The sequence below is a fragment of the Argiope bruennichi genome, chromosome 4 (assembly GCF_947563725.1).
Source record: "Argiope bruennichi chromosome 4, qqArgBrue1.1, whole genome shotgun sequence".
In the NCBI taxonomy this organism is placed as follows: domain Eukaryota; kingdom Metazoa; phylum Arthropoda; class Arachnida; order Araneae; family Araneidae; genus Argiope; species Argiope bruennichi.
In genome coordinates, this window is record NC_079154.1 from 78,162,261 (window position 1) to 78,178,797 (window position 16,537).

Sequence of the window (16,537 nt, forward strand, 5' to 3'; positions counted from 1 at the left end):
TAGATAGATATTAAAGTCAACTTGTTAAACATTTTAAACTAGCCATATCTGAGTGAAATAACCGAATTCTTTTTGTGTGGTATTAAAATGAGATATATGCGTTAAATGCATTTATTAAAAAAGTAATATCTCCTTATAATCATTGTACTTAACAATAAATAAATAAGCCACTCAAAATTATTATCAAAGAAAAAAACCCAGTTTCCTTTAATTTTCTTCAATCAATGTCATCAGAAAAAAAAAAAAAAAAGGTGGTTAGTACATTAGATCTGAGATCTAATTTTGGTAAACATGGTTATATATTGTATATATACGAAAATAGTGTATTTATGAATGATTGGATTATAAAAGGATGAATAATTGTATGAACATTTCTTTTCACTTTAAAATAATATGTTATTTTATAACAGTAATACAGGTTTTTTTTATTAATTCATATTCGATACCGATCGTAACAGAATGAAAGAAGGAAGATCTTCGTCGACATTTGACATTCGAAAATTTTGAAATGATAGCGAGAGTAAAAATTCCCATGCATAAAAATCGCACATGCTTGTAAGTAATTACTTAAGTTAAACGAAATTTTTATTTTTGTAGTTCTTTTTTTGAATATCCTATTTTAAAATAAGTTATTTTTTATCATATTCCTTTTTTATTGTAAGCAACTGTTACTTTGATAATATTTTTCCGTCTGTAAATGTATGTAATTTATATAGGCATGTATTCTAAGTAATAAATGTTCTACAAACTTTGTACTATTTTCGGATCTAATATAGTATATAGCTTCAATTACCTCTAAAATGGGATCGTAATTTTGCTTCGTTCCACTTTATTAGAAAAAGTTCAAATGTATGTAATTTACACATGCATATAGTCGAAGTAATAAATAAACAACTATATTCTACAAATTTTGTACTATAGTAATATCTAATATAGAATGCAACTTTAACAATAAAATGGGATTTATTTTGTGCTTCTTTCCACTTTATTAGAAAAAGTTAAATTAACCTTCACTTTAAATTTATTTTATCAAATTTAAACCTGTTTTGTTTTTATCCTTTTATTTACTTCTTGTTTATTATTATTTGAAAATTATTTGTTTTATTAATAATTTCAAATAAAGTTTCAGAAAATTGTTTTCTCTAAAAGAATTATAACTGATATTCAATTGCGCATCAAATATGCCCAAACATTTTCAGCAAAACACAGTTCATAATTTCTAAAAAAGTATTTTTTTAAAACAAATTTTCAATTTTAAATCATGTATTTTAGTTTAAATTTAATACAGCGTTCCAAAAAAAAGATTCCTTTTTAACATAGAGGTTTTTAAATTGTGCTTCCATTGATTATCGGAAAGTTTTATTTCATATATAATGTACTAAAGAATCTTTAAATGAAAATGTATTAATTTAACGACACTAATTAATACGTTTCTGTCACTTTTTTAAAAATAAATTGTACGAAATAGAATTTTTTTTAAATTCTTATTATTGTGATAGCCTTAAATCAAGTGATTGGTGGGAGGAACGAAGACGTGCAAGTCTAATATTTAAGGCAATATTCTAATGGTATATAATCATATACAAATTTTGTTATTAGAGACAATTGTTTTTAAAGTAGTTATTTGAAAAAAGATGTGCTATAAAATGTAACTTTCATGCATATATATATAGATAGATAGATAAAAAAGAAAAATAAATATGTAAATTATTCATAAATATACAAATGATAAATGTCAACAAATTCTCGTGGGCAGTCAAAGACTTTTTTCGTGACGTAAAAGTTTTTCACCAATTAATAAGATTTTATTGCTTGCCTTGTTTCTCATTACATTTTATTGTTCCTATAATTCATATTTTTTTCTTTCTTTTTACTTTCTTTTTCCGTTTTTTTCCCGCCAACCCTTTTCTTCTATTTTCTTATTTAACTAAAGCAAAAATTTTTCCAATCTTACAATTGTCATTTGTTTTACCTGTTGATCTGATCAGTTTCAATAAAAAAGATTTATATGTATTACTTTTTGCCAATAAATTTTTATAGGGACTCAAAGACTTTTTTTTTCCTTGTAAAAGTTTTCCCTAATTAAAAGCACTTTATTCCTTGCCTTGTACCTCATTAGATTTTATTGTTTCCATAATTAATATATATATTTTTTTAAATCTCTTTCTTTCAATTTAGTTTCTTGTTTAACTGAGAAGAATTTTTTGCCAAGCTTACAACTGTCACTTGTTTTTCCAGTTGATCTTGTCAACTTTTGTAAGATCGATGTATACAATTATCTCTATAAATGCATTCATTGTCATCTCTTTGTTATATGAGCAGCATATCATTATGCACAGCAAGAATGACTTTTTTTTTTAATTTAGTGATTCGATCAGTTTCTGGCATTTTTTCCTGAATATTTTGTAAAAGGATAAAAAAAAAATTTTTTTCTAAATTTTGGATATGAATTTTTTTATAAAACAGGAGATACTCGAAGTGCGGAAGGAAAAGTTAAGAAGCGGCATATTTTCATTATGTATCTTTTAGCCATACATCGTTGTACTAAAAGCAAATAGAAAAAGTGAACATATAGTCTTTTTATTTTAAAAGATTTATCTGGATAATTATTGATGTTTCATCTTAAAAAAAAATAGACAAAAATGCTAATCCAAACAACTGAGATAAAATACAGATTCAGAAAGTGTAGTAAAATTTTAATTTAATTCGTCAAAAATGACAGTTATGAAGTTAAATGATACTTATTTCAGGTAAAAGTTGTAGTTTTTAAAAATATTTAAGGGTTTATACAAAATATAACTTACATATGAATTATTAAATATTTGATAATATATTTTATGATTGCGATTTTTAAAAGTAGGGTTTTAAAACTATATGCAAAACTAAGTGCTTATATCTATCGATAACAGAAGTTAAAATTCATGGCGAAAAGAAGGGTTGCGAATCTAAATATGTGAATTAATCAACAATATTGATTGACATGACAACAACTCGAATTATTCAAAAGATAGTAGAAAACTTTTATTGTTGTTGGTTCTAGTTAAAGAAATAATCGTTAGTTAAAGAAATTAAAAATTGCATGCTTCATTAGAGATAATATTCCTAAGTATAATTGATTATCAATTTACCTTTTAGCTTAATTGCAAGCGCTGGATCTGAAAAAAAAAACACCTATTATTTATAAAGTCTTGATGAATTTTTTAAGTCTTATTCTCGACACAAAAGCTAAATAATGCAGCGATCAAGAGGGATGAAATTTGCACATGGTTTTATCAACGCAATCGTAGACATGTAAGTTTTAGAGCTAAGTCCATAAAGGCTTAAGTTCTGATTGGTCTTTCATTCCTGAATATGGTAATTAAGAAAATGCAAGTTCAATGAAATAACTTTTGCATGCAGTCATTACACCAATATTGGGTACCAGCGCTAAAATTTGCACAAAATTAGTCAAAAAAGAAATACTGCCTTCCAAAACGCTTAGTACTCAGGTTTCTACACTAACCGACACTAGAATATTTTAGACTAAACACAAAATGCACCATACCATGAAAATATAAAAGGCAGTCGACCACCCCACTACCACTGAACGAAGCAGCAAAAAAATTTACTAGGCAATGGGAGAACAAATAAATGGGCTCGGTTTTTGATATTAAACTGAAAGAAATCGGAACAGTCTTGTTGCAGTTTTTATATATAAAAACAAGATACGTTTAAATATGTACCTATAGAAATGCAGATGTGTGATTATGGAGACATTTGGAAAATAGATATGAAATTCAGATCAGATCAGGATGATAAAAAATGTATGACTAATTTTAACGGGATTTTTAATTGTTACCACCAAATAATTTTTTATCTGCAGAGTGCGAATGCATTTTTATTGTGAACTTCATAGGATTTTATTGCAATTCAAATAAAAAAAAGTGTGCAATAATTATCTCAACTCATTTAATTTTAAAATTAATCTGTAAATCCTTTATTTATACTTTATTAGTTTAACTGTATTTTATTTCATCATTTTGTCATATTCGTACTAGTAACAAATAAAATCCACCGTTTTCAATATGAATCGAAAATCTGTTATACTATTAATCTATATTATGAATCGATAAACATTTTGTCTATTCGATAGAGCTCAAAAAATGCAAAAAAAAAAAAAAGAAAGAAAGAAAGAAACCGCCGAATTTAATCACAGCAGGTGTCTTTTTATAAAAACAATTGGTGTGTAAAAATCTGAAAATCAGTGATTTAAAACTACAATGCGGGTCTAAAAAAAATTTTTTTTTAAATTTTGGTTGTTAAGTTAAAATTTTTTTTCAGTAGTGATTCCAAAAATGAAATGTATTTAGTTTTTCCATCATAAATAATTTTTTCCTCACAATATTACAGATTTTGGGAAAAACCAAGATATTTTGTCATTTTTTAACGTATCATAAATACATGTTTTATATTATAAAACACTCTATCATGATTTAAATTTAGAAGAGATTATATAAAAAAAGGTTACATATCCTTATAGTATAGTTTTCTCTTTTCTTATAACTTCTTTATTTTCCTTTTTTTCTGACGAACATTTCTGAACTCATTCCCTCTTTATATGATCTTTTTTTTTTTTTTTTTTTTTTTTTTTTATCACAGTAGTAGCTAATAATTTTGCCGATATCCACCCCTTGTTTATATAGCCTTTCCACAATTTTTATGTTTTAGTGAAATTTTAGATAACACTCCTCTCTCATTTTCTTGGAAATAATCCGCATGCAAACGAAGAAAATGAAATTTAAAAGAGAGTTCGGATCATTTTCATTTTTTTTTTAAAAACTTGTTACTGCCCGTTTGAAAGATTGACATACTTTTCTTCCATTTGTTTCCATTTTAAGCTAAAATCTTCATTCTCCATTTGTTTACTGGTGCCGTACCCCACATACGTCTCTTCCCGCAGTTTCACTTCGCATAAACCCGTGAATTATGTGTGAAAATATTTGAAACAATCTCGTTCATTTGCTAAAATGAATTTTAAATTGAAGTGGATGCAGTATCTCTTTTTGGATTAATCAAATTCCCCTTAGAATTTTTTTTTACAATATACTGTAATGACTTCCTGTTTTGCCCATTCCCTCTTTATATGATCTTTTTTTATCACAGTTATCCTATTCACAAAGGAAAGTGAACATTTCGTGTAACCACTTTGAAGAAATAATAGACATGTCATCTTTAAATTATCATAAATTACTCTATTTGTGAATCCTAAATAGCTGTCACTAAGCAACTTTTGAAGATTTTCGTAGCATTCATTTAAATACACAAAGAAAGGCATGGATTGGGGATTGGGGCATGTAGGAAAAAATGATTGGACGTGGAAAAAGAAATTGTAGAAGTGAGCAAAAGAGAAGACAGCAATGCATCAACAATCCAATTTTGATCTAATCTTAACTTGTCTTTCCCTGGCTTTATTGTTTGTTTGATAATACACAGGTTTACAGTTTAGAGAAAAATTCTAAATAAATAATATTCAATTCTTATTTGGGTAGATATTATATACAATAACTATTATTATTTTAAACTTATAAATCTGCTTAATAAATTCATTCAAATAATTGTATATTTCTCCTAAGTATACTGAAATTGTACACATAATCTTCTGCTTTGTGATAAATTTCTAGGTGAAATTTTTTTTTTCTCCAGAAATCGTCATCTAAAAAGCTATAAAAACTCATTATTATTATTATTTTCGGATTTTCAATGCAAACCTGTGTGCATCTTTTCACTGTTTTTTTGGGTGGCAATGAAAAATACAACATAAAGCCTATGCCCCCCCCCAAAAAAAAATGTTAAAAAAATATTTTATTTTGAATTACATTTGCAGTAAATATGAAAACGAAAAACATTCTTGGATTTCAGAAGTTAATTTGGTCAACTTTTTGAGCGATGTTGATATATATATTTAGGCAATATTTACCTTTATTAAGCATATTTTCTGAAATTATGGTGCAGAAACCTGTTTAGAATATCCTATCTTAATTGAATATTATTTAGAGGTATTTAAAAGCTTGAAACTCCTTAATAATCTTTTAGAATTTCAATAAATAAAATTTAAAAAATGAATTTCAAAAAAATAATTAAAATATTCAGTTTTAAAACTTATCACTGAAAATGACAATTAATTTTTGGATAAAATTAAAAGTAAAAGGAATATATATATATATATATATATATATATTCCATATACAGATTAGTCATTTATCAAAATTACGTCTGAAAAAATAACAAGACCAATATTCTGCTTAATATTGCTTGCAAAATTAAATGAGTTTAAAATATAAGCATTAAATATTAATATATACCTGCATTAATTAATATTGCTATAATGTCAGATTTTATGTCATAAACGCTATTAATTTCCCTATCTTTTTACCTTACTTAACTGAGTTAGCAAATAAAATGTAGAAAATATGCTTAACTCAAAAATAAGACCAAAAATTTAAATAAAGCAAAATAATTTTTGCTTATATTTTAATAGACGGGGATGGGTTTTTTTAAAGCATTTAGTTATAATATCATTTAAAAAAATCACGTGCGGAAAGCATTTTCAAAAAATTACATTCACACTAAGGATTTCGACAGTATTTCAGAATACATCATGATTTGCAGGTGTTTTACAATCATCGACACTTTTTTTTTCTGTTCCAATAGAAAAACATTGGAAAATATTGTCAAAAAAAAAAAATGAAAAATATTGAAAAAAAGAAAAAGGTAACATGAAATACTTATGAGGATCGATAGGACTTTTGACGGCATAGCTAATTGAGACATTTTGTGAGACTTCGTAAAGCCCCTTCTGCTTTACATAAAACTACCAGAATGGAGAAAGTAAAATTAGGCCTATTCTTAACTTCCGCCTCAACCCCAGTCCACTAAACTGCGCCTAAATAATTGCAGTGACGGTCAAGCAGCCTATTCCATTCAATATCGCCTCCGGTGGTAACGAAGATAAATGAGATAAGGGGGATGTGGGGAACCCTAGTTCTCGGTAGTAAACAGCTGCTACTGTATAACGGGAAAGCGATACTAAACTTTGGGAGGGATGTGAAGTAGAATTGAAACGTGATTCCAAAATATAGGTGATTTCGGAGTTATTTGTGATCATTGATTCTTCTATCAAGTAAAGAAGAAGTGGGAATTTGCGAGTGTGTAAGTTTCGCAATTGGGTTGATGAAATATTGTGGTTTTTCTAAAAGTACGATTGGATAAGTTAGAATTAAATGAATAAATGTTACTCATTTTTTTTATTTACAAGTTGTGCTTTGATATTTAATCTTATTCGTTGTAATTAGAATGATTTATCTTGAATAATTTTAGGCATCAAATTGCAATTTTCAGTCCTGTTTAAGCAGTCAAAATGCTAGAAATAGTTTCAATTTTGAGAAAAACCGAGATTCCACCATTTCAAGTAATTTTTATTGGAGGTTTATTTTATTTTGTATTAAAGTAGTAAATTTTTTAATTGTATTATTAAATAAATTAGTTTAATTGTGAATAATATGTATTTGGAAAGATATTTTGTAAATAGCAACAATATCAAAAGTACAATTATATTCTTGTTACGTCATATTACAAATCATTTTGTTATGAATAATCTTCTGACTTGATGGATATGGGATTGAAAACCTTGTTCGAATTATTTTAATTCTGATACCTGCTAAAAATTTTGCTATGCTGTTGACAAACTACTGAAACAACCGAGTAAAAAATTGGGCAATACTTAGTCAATCATAATTAAAAAATACTTTATTTTTCACACACACTCTTTCTTTTACATGTAGTGTTGTTGTTTTTTTTCACTCTCTCCTATTCTGTTCTAAGTAATTCTAAACATTCCGAAAGACCGTAGTGTGATTAACTGGCTGTCTGCTCTAGTTTTATCTTTTGGTGGCCTGTGGTTTTCTTTGGTGCTTTCCTGCCGGATGGATTGATTTGGGAAATTCCAACTTTCAACCATTTAGCTTTTGCTTGATTAGTATTTAGATCTTGTGCATCAGATAGTCAATATTTATTCAAGCTCCGGCCCTCTTTCAACAAGCTTTCTCTTTAAAGATCATTTCGGCATAGCATATCTTAATTAAATACTAGCCAAACTTCAAAGTAGTTAAAAATTTCAATTAAATATTTTTTTAACTGGCACTTAATATTCAGCAAGTCAGTTTATTCAGCAAAATATTTTTAAATTTCAATTTTTAATACACATATAATTAATATTATTTTTGCATCGTTTTGTCAATCGTGCTGCACATTTTTAATATATCTGCGCCTAATTATATCGCGGAAAAGAGCAGCACTGTATAAAAATGGGAGCAGTTTAAAAGAATTTTCACCATTGATTGATTCTAAAACTAAATCTCAATTATAACCACAACAAGATTACAGAAAATTTATTAAAAGCGAACTTTATATTAAAATTTACTCAACAATGTCAATTACTAAAAAATGACCATAATGAAATATTAGTAGCAATAATGAAATCATTTCGGATTTTGCTTCAACAATGAAATATATTGCTGTAAAATTTATTGAAAATAACTTTTAAAAGTTGATTAAAACTAGAAAAAAAAGCATTCCAAAAAAGAATATATATCACTGAGAAGATAATTTTATGAATTTTAAGATCATATAAAAATTATTTTTGTTCTGCGTTAATTTTGGAAGTTACCGCGGAAAAAAGCGAAAACGTCTCTTAGTTTTTAATTAATTAAAATTTTAAAAAAAAGTCAATCTGAGAAGTACATTCTCATCCGCCAAAGTATATATGGGTCAAGTTTAATAGTTCTGTTCAAATGACCTAGTCTATTCAGCATCAAATCAATGCACTCACAAACACATTCAATTTTATCATCAGTAGAAATCATTCATGCTATATGTCCTTCATTTAATTAGATATGCCTATGCGTAAAAGTTTTACAACAGGAGAGCCGGTTTTGCCATCAAGTGACACTATATTTAGAGATTCCATGTCTGAGATGTTTGTGATTCCGGTGACAAGAAATTGTTCTCAAATTGCGCGTACTTAATGAGACATTGAACTGAAACTTTCTTGGTGAGCTGCCATTTCAGGTCTGGTGCACACATCTGATTTGTAGTAGAAAAGTCATTTGGTTACGTGAAGCTCATTGATAGTTTCTAGTTAGTGTACACATTTGCTAGTGGTTATTTATTTTTCATGGTAAATCAGACAAAACGTTTCTAAGTTCTGATTGCCATTTATCCACTGTATGCCACTAAACCTCATTCTTACCTTCTATTCCACCCTCATTAATCCCAAAACGGATTTCCTCATTACTTGTTTAAATGAATAGCTTTCTTTTAAAACTAGACTTTAATTGAAACATTGTCGATACATTAGGTGATATTGGACAAGTTCAACAAGGCGGAAAACGACGCCTCATTTATTCGAACAAATCTAACTCTTCATTAGAAAAATTCATCAACAGCATATCGAGTTCACTGAATTTCACAATATTCAACATCGATTCAGATTAAGCATCGTCGTCAGAGTATATATTTGATTGCATTGAAGAAAGTTTTTATTCTTCAGTAAATGGCACGTAAATGAATTTCGCTTTAATGGAAAAAAACATCTTTCCTTTATGATCGGAATGTAAAATGAAGTTGAACAATAATCTTCCGAATTAGAAGAATCATTAAATTTGCCTTTTAACTAATCATTTTACAACTGTTAAAAGCTATTCAATATGATTGATATGAAATAATTGTCGATTTCGAAATTACTAGACAATAAAATGTGAATGGGATAATATACAAGAAGTGGGATTCAATGAATATGACATTTGAACTTACATCCTTGTCTTCATGTATCTACCCGTCTTACATTGATGTAGTTCTTCCTATTATGCGTTTAATATTTCGATTACGGGAACATAAAATCTCAAAACATCCAATCAAAACGATAATTTCGCAGAGTACTATAGCAACTATACATGCAAATAACTAAAATGGATTGAATTGTTAGGATTTTTATGTTGCAAGAACCATCATATTGGCTGTATTGTTCCAAATATATATGAAAAGAAAAAAATGTTGATGATAAACTTGATGCCCATCCTTGATGCTTCTAGTAAGAAAGATGTTAATGTTCATGTACACTGCAGACATTTGCAGAAATAGGCTTTGGTTTACTTATTTCTTCACCAAAATGTAGTTAGAGCCTAACGTTGATCGCTTAATGAAAAGGAAAATTTTTCAGTTTCGATAATAAAATATGAGAACAATTCTGAGGTTATTAGTAGCAATAAATTATTTTCACCAGCTAAATCAGTGGGAGTGTTAATGCTTTGATTTTGTTATACAGGACTCGATAAAGTATCTTTTGTGAGTAACTATGTAGTGGAATGAAAAGAATTGAATATAATTTTTGGATTTCTTCTCATTGGCAGATAACTGATTCAGATCTAGTATTTTCAATACCAGATTTGAATCTGATCTATTATTTTGGTGACAAGACAAACCGCTAGATACAAGTATCAAGAATTGTGTTTTTGAATAATTATATATGTACTGTCTGTTCCCAGACACAGAAGCTCTCCGTGCTTCTGCGCATGCGCCAGAAGGCAATTGTTTCACCAAAGCAGGAGCGAGATTGAAGAAAACATGTAGAATGGGACGGAAGTCAAGATCAAGACATAAAAAGGATTCTTGAAATGTGTTCATCTTACTGTATATTACTTCTTTGAGAAATAAAAACGTTCGAAAATGCTAATCTAAGGATCATGTAATGAAGAGTACACTCCTATTGGGAAAAAAATGTAATACTGTCTGTGTACGGAATTAACCTAAAATTTAAATTCAAATCTATAATTTGGAACAAAGGTAGTTATAAAAAAATCCACCAATTTAGTTTGTAGCTTTTTTCATTATTTCTATTCTATTTGGTGTAATGATCATTACGAAAAAAGTATCTATGCTAACTTGTTGCGATTTTGTATTAGTGTACTCGCATACATATGAATGGACAGAATGAGAAACAGTCAATTCGTTGAAAACGAATTTTGTACACATCTATTATTCTTGTAAAAAAAATCATACACCGATTTTTATCCAACTTCCTTATTGTGTTTTCAAAGAGAATACATATGGATGAAGAGACTTCTCAATTAAAGATTTTATTTATAATTCAATTTCAAAACTACAGTTTTGGTGTAAAGCTCACATATCAAGTTTCTTCCATCTAAATGTGCTAACCAGCACATATATACATAATTTTTTTTACTACAATGTCATTTGATAAGCTACAATGTCATTTGAAGGTTAAATTTTTTTGCACATATGTACATAATTTTTTTGAAGCTACAATGTCATTTCAAGGTTAAATTTTTTTGACAATTTTTAATAAATTATTATTTATGAAGTATTTAATATATTTCTTAAATGATAAACGAAAACTAAAATGAGACAAACTTAATACAGAAAAACAAGGCATTTTTTAATTTTAATTTAATTTTATTATTATTTTTTTACAAGGCGAACATTGATGCGATTTAGTACAATTATTTATTATTGAATAATATTACATTTCGAAAAACTATTATAAAATAATAAATGCTGACAATGCATTGTTGATTGACAGCACTTTAGAACAGCAAATCTGATTGGAATCTTTTGCAAGATCAGATACTAGAGAAAAGGAAATTTGAGGACAATGATGACACATTTATCTCAGAAAAGAAACAATAAATGGATATCAATTTTTACTTAAAAATATCTATGAAAAGTCATCCTAGTTATCTTAAAAAGACAAATGCACATGTTTAAGATAAGAAATTAGGAAAAAAACTCACACATTTCACTGGGGAAGTTTTCCCCATAGTTTATTTTTTAAAGGCGGATTCAGTAAGTTAACATGTAACTGAAATTTGAATAAAAACTATTCCGATTATAAAATTATTTAACTCACTTCAATTTTTATTTTTATTTTGAAATAAAGTTTAATATTTATTAATTCTCATAAGTTTTTGAAATAGTATAGAAACAAGGCGGTGAAATAGTTGAATAAATGGACAAATATGCTGATATAGTTATTCATAATTACAAACTTAGATTATTTGCTCAATAATTATTTTATCATTAATTATCAAGAAATGCCGTGCTGGTTAGAGATATTTATTTCTGCTCCTGAACCGTGAGAACTACATAGTCTTCAACATTTTAGAGCGCATGTTCGAATTAAGTAAATAAAAAAAAAATGGAATGTGGATTAGGAAATATAAAATTCAAGAATAAAGTAACATGAGCTAATTCAGGATAAAAAAAAAAAAAAAATAGGAAATTAAATAGGTTTGGTTTAGTTATATTAACGTCCCGTTTTTAAAGAAACACTAGGGCTATTTTGGGACGGACCTCGTAATTTTGAACCGCGGTCAGATGACGAGGGCGACAACTGAGCTGGCACCCCCCTCTTCACACCACACCAGCGGGAGGGCATTTAGTCATGACGGTTTTTAGCGTGCAACCGACCCCCTTACACGACGGTTCTTCGGTGGAATCGGGTCACGAACCTGAAACCCTTCGGTTCTAAACCCCATACCTTACCACCAGGCCACCGAGGCCCCAGGAAATTAATTAGGATTTAAATTAGATTAAGAGATATCATTTCAAGTTTGAAACTCGATTTAACTGAAAAATTACAATATATTGACCCAGCTGCTCGTTAATCTGCTGCCAATGATAAGATTTCTACTTCCTGGCGTAGCTGGCTAAGAAATATTTCAGATCAGGTGTCATAAATATAACTAAATGTAAAACTCTATCAATTATGTAACGACCAACGTTTAGAATCTTCTGTCCAAACAATATGTTGTACTGAATGAGGAATCTTGACAGCTTATTGTAGATTTTATGTGTTTTCCTCCTTAAATTTTGATTAAAAGAAAACACAATCGATATATTTTCTTTCGGTGCACAATAATTCATGATTAGTTTTTGGTTGTTAAATGAAATCTATCGTTCACACTTACATACTATTATTTTATTATGCATTTGTAAAGAGGAAGTGGTGATTTATTGGATGTAAGACTCGGAAATATGCCCGTGCTTATGGTTTTATACTGAATGTTTTCTCAAATCCAGGAGCTAATTTCTGAACGACTAGAAATATAAGCAAATACTTTCATTTGGTTAGCTTTTTTGCATGAATCAAAGGATTTTTCTATTATGTAATTAAAGCACTACAGAAAATTAAGAAATCTAAATCTTTAAATTGTTCCCTAATCCTTGTAGTCATAAATCTAATATTTTTGATGCGTTGACAATTAAAATAGAAACAGTTTCACTTATCTGAATTAAAATTGACCGAGTTTAAAGTTTCGATTTTAATTACATGAGACCAATCAATGTTCGACATAAGAATGTTCTGCCCATATCTGGCAATCTTCTTTGAGACAAACAGCCATTGAAATGGTTTAAAATTGTCTAAAAATGGTGATATTCAAAACCTCATATCACGGCTTTGTTCCAAGCGTTCGAACTTTTAAGTAGATTTCTTACAGGAAGACTGCCTATTGTAATAGTTCTGATGATATGATTTAGGGTAAAAATCTTGGCTGAGTTCGTAAATGGACCATCTAATTTAAAGGGGGTGGGCATTTTCTTTTCTCCATAATTTTTTTTGCAATTGAAATAAGCATAAATTAGAAGAATTAGAACATCATTAAGATGAACTGCTTTTGTATTAAAAGTATTTTGATAGCTGCAATTTCTTAGAAGTTTGTGGCCAATAAAGGATTTTCATCTAATTTCAGCTATTTTTACCATTATCTATATTGTCAGAAAAAAAAATGTTAAAATAACTTTTACACACACTTGATGTCATTACTTTAAATGCATTAGGACTAAAGTTTAATAGTTTAAAGAAAATTATTTAAATAAAAATAAAGAAGCAGATATATTTTTATGCAAATTTATGTGAAAACGATCAGTTTTAAAAACAATCCAGAAGGTGCCTGTGCATTAGCAATTTTTGAATGATATTTATTATGTTTTTTATTTTGAAAGCGAAAATGTGATTCTCTTTTCACTTTTCAAAATAAATCAATTAATTTCTAAATCGCAATTTTTTCGTGACAATTTACTTAAAAAGGTTTTTAAATATGTTTATTTTGAATAATCATAAAATCTCCTTAACATTTAATCATTATCTGTGGTTGCTTCACTATGCAATATTTTATTCTTTCTAAGGATTGATAGAAATTTGAAAATATTAGATGATAAGGGTTGATAAGATACTAGATACTAGATGATAAGATGATGACCTTTGCCTCCCAGCATCTCGAGAGGATTTTTTTTTTTTTAATTTAAAGTGTTAAGAGTGCCAGACTATTTTTTAAAAATATTTTTGATAAAAGCAAAAAAAAATAAATAAATAAAAATAAAAAAAAATATTCCTGTAAAAAATTGAGTAAAATAATTTTTTTTTATCATTATATTTATTGAGTCAAACAAAATGCAAACAATTCTTCCACTTCGCTCAAAACAATTTTTCAGCCGAAAGTACACGCCTTCCTCTGTTCATTTAGAAGTTAACCAAATGATCTTGATCAGAGTCAACACTCTATATATCCTCCCCAATGTAAGCATTTTCATATTTATAACTTATAACATTGCCCTCATCTATGTATTCTTTGTTAAATTTATGCACCATATGATTAATTGCAAACTATCACCTCTAAAACTATAAGCGATCTAACTCAGATCCATAAGACTCAGGTCCATAAAGCAATCTAACTCAGAATTCGCGGAAAATTTTTGAAAGCGTGATCTCAAATCTATCGACTCTGTATTGCTAAATATCAATGCTTTATTAAGATTTAACAAATACCTACATAAAATAAAATTTTTGTCCTTACCATAAAGAGATATGTTATTCAGTTTGCTGTAATCACATTGAGATGTCATCATCCTTTTTTCAAATGCTACATCATTGTAACAAGAAAATAATATTGTAATTTGTATCATTATTGTCTGATAAAAGTATCTATATTCTCTGTGTCAGAAATAATAAATAGGACGATATACACTTGAAAATGTAAGCAGGAGACATTTCAAATGTTTTAAGCCATTACGATAATTCCTTATTCACTTCACTTGGAGAAAAAGTAAGCAGGAACTAAAGATAAATAGCAGTGAGATAACAGATTCATATCTCCATCAATAATAAGAGTCAGCAAATTCATCTACAAAATTGCATGCACATATACCGATAATCAAAAGAAGTGTTGTCATTTTTTGAGAAGTGACATGGCAAAAATGTCATAAATTGCCCAGTAATCCACAGGTTTGCTCCAATCTTGACTTCTTTTTCAACATGGGTTTGAATAAGCGTTGAAAGGAAAAGAAGGACCACACATTTATTACTTTCCACAAGTAACCAGCGGTGAAAGAGAACAAGCAATGATTGTTAAGGCTATAGAGTGCGCGAAGTCTATTACCTTTCTGCGCGGTCTACCGCGTTGACAACGGTGCTCTCTTTTGCCGGTCTATTCAATGAGGCTGACATTATTAGGAAGGTAATGGGCCATATCCTGACAAGGCTCTCGTCCATGGGCTCCCCTCTTTGGGGCTTCGTTCCAAACTATGTCCCTCCATCTCTCGATTTCATCAATCACGGTTTGCTCTTTTTCTCTGGTTGTCTGGGAAACGTTAAAAACAGATGTCGCTCCTGCAGTATATTGAAAAAAAAAAAAAAAAAAAAAAAAAAAAATGTTTTTGTTCCCCCTCTGAAGCTTGGAATGACCTTAAATAGTTTTTATACGCATAAAATTTAATTTAATTCATTTTTTTTTTCATTTACGGTATTTTCGGAAAACATTATGATAGTTGTTGAAACTAGAGATATTTATTTCTCTATACTTTTAGAGTTAAAAAAGAATAGAACAATAATATTTTTAGAGTTAAAAAACATATTAATACTCCAAGGAGACTTTTCTTTTACGGACAAAGCTTTTTTAAAATTTCAGTATTCTTTTTTTCTTTTCAAAACATATTTTCCATTTGAAAAAAGATAAAAATATGGATAAATATAAAATATGATTTTTTTTTTTTTTTTACTATGACGAAAAATTTGTCATTATGTTGCTAAGTTATCATTCCTCCCTCACCTTTTTTTTTATATACAAATAAGCATATATGCTTTTACATTTCATTTATTACTATAAACAACAATATAATCTAAAACAGGAAACACAAGAATCAAACATGAACAGATAATCGAAACAGAATTTATGAGTAATAGTTTGTAAGATTTTAGAATTTTTCGAAAGATAAACTTCTCTAAATTCGATTTAGGTAATTTAAAGACCGATCAAAATTGAAGGGGGGGGGGAATAGAAAAACACTACGAGGAAATACAATGAGTTCTTTCAATAATATTGAAAAAATATTACTCTAAACGGATGAACACAAATATATTTTTTCTTGATTATCATTGAATATGTGATTAAAAGAAGATAAAAATATATTTAATCTTATTTCTGTA